Source organism: Parus major, chromosome 2 (genome assembly GCF_001522545.3).
Source record: "Parus major isolate Abel chromosome 2, Parus_major1.1, whole genome shotgun sequence".
NCBI lineage: Eukaryota > Metazoa > Chordata > Aves > Passeriformes > Paridae > Parus > Parus major.
In genome coordinates, this window is record NC_031769.1 from 12,232,751 (window position 1) to 12,234,444 (window position 1,694).

The window sequence follows — 1,694 nt, forward strand, 5'->3', positions numbered from 1 at the left end:
AAAATGGCTAGAACTTCTCATTGGGCTAGCTCAGCTCCTTTAGCCATTTCCTTCTTTTGATTTCTATAAATCTATGAGTGCATTTTCTCCCACTTGAGGAAGAAAAAAAAGAGGCTGAAACAAAAGAACCAAACATTCATTATAATTGCATTTTCTTCCATTCACTGCAGCCTACCGTGTGAGTAGGTCTTGTCTGCAATTGTCATACAAACAGCCTTTGGAAACATAATAGAAATTATTTCAAAATTGCTTTGGGACAGAACATTTTCTCTGAAACAGTTGTCAAGAGTCAGGTTTCAAGCATAACAAGATTCTCAGCCATGAGATTGATGGTGATTAATTGCATCACCAAAACTGGTTGGCCCTCTCAGAGACCTGACTGGGAACTCAGAGTGTTCTTGGGAGGTGCTTAACTCTGATGAATCATCTGAAGGCACCAGCTACTGCCTGTGTAGTGAATCATAGCCTGAATGCACTGCTCTAGTTCTGCTAGAGTAACACACCTTCCCTAGGTTGCCTTCCTGAGCCCACCTCCTGGTGCTGTTCCCACTCCTAGAGAAATCACTGACATCTTGTGTGGTGCCCTCAGTTCTCGCCTTGGCTGGACTGCGTGGCTTGATGCACAGAGTGACAGAATGGCTGGGCTTGTAAGGGACCCCAGGATGCCGTCTGCTCGACCCTGACGCAGCATCAGGAGCAGTTAGTTGCCCAGGACCATGTCCAGACAGCTTCTGAAAATCTCCAAGGATGGAGACTACACAACCTTCTCTCTGGGCAATCTGTGCCAGTGCTCAGTCATCCTCATGATGAAAAAGTGTTTCCCGATGTCCAGAGGGCACCTTCCATGTGTCTGTTTGTGCCCATTCGCTTTTGTCCAGGCACTGGGCACCACTGTGCAAGGCCTGGCACTATTCTGTTTGCACCCTGCCTTCAGATGTTTTCTCATATTAATAGGATTCCTCCTCTTTGCCCTCACTTCTTTCTTCACAGCAGAAATGCCTCCAACCATCCTTGCTGCCTTTGCACTGTTCTCCAGAATTCCCAGACCTCTCCAGAACTGGAGAGACCTGGACACTGCTCCAGGAAGCTCCCTTTGGACAATTCCGAGTGCAGTGAAACCACGGTGCCCCCTGCTCTCACTCTGGCAGAGACATCTTCGCTGTCTCTTGTGCAACGTGGGATCCCCACCCGGACCCCCAGATCTCGCCCCCCGCCCCGGCCGGGCCCTGCTGCGGGACCCTGCCCGGCTCCCTTGAGCTTCCCCAGGTCCCGCGATCCCTGCGCACGGAGGGATGGAGGGATGGGATGGGATGGATGGCAGCGCCTCCTACACCCCGCTGGGAACGGCGTCAAAACAAAGCTGCGTTGGCCGGGAATCGAACCCGGGTCAACTGCTTGGAAGGCAGCTATGCTCACCACTATACCACCAACGCCGCGGTGATGGAGCCTCCCTGATCGCCTTCCTCCTTCCTGCCTCCCCCGCTCCTCTGTTCTCTCACCTACAGCATTCACTGCCTGTCCTCCCAGAGCTACTGAGGGAGGCGTTCCAGTTTTCCCCACGGCTGCCAAGGCTACTAGAAAATTAGAAGATTGTTTGCTTGTTTGTTTATAAACAGTGAAAAAAACCCAAGGTATTGTTCAGTGAAATGTTCCCAGTGTCCTGATTGGTTTAAAATAAATTCCAGATAGAAGGA

General features: G+C 50.8%; 1 non-coding gene across 1 annotated transcript; it reads right to left on the reverse strand.

Moving 5' to 3' along the window:
- Positions 1 to 1,361: 1,361 nt before the first annotated feature.
- Positions 1,362 to 1,433, reverse strand: TRNAG-UCC. The gene has a single exon. It is a non-coding gene; the product is annotated as a tRNA-Gly (tRNA).
- Positions 1,434 to 1,694: the final 261 nt, after the last annotated feature.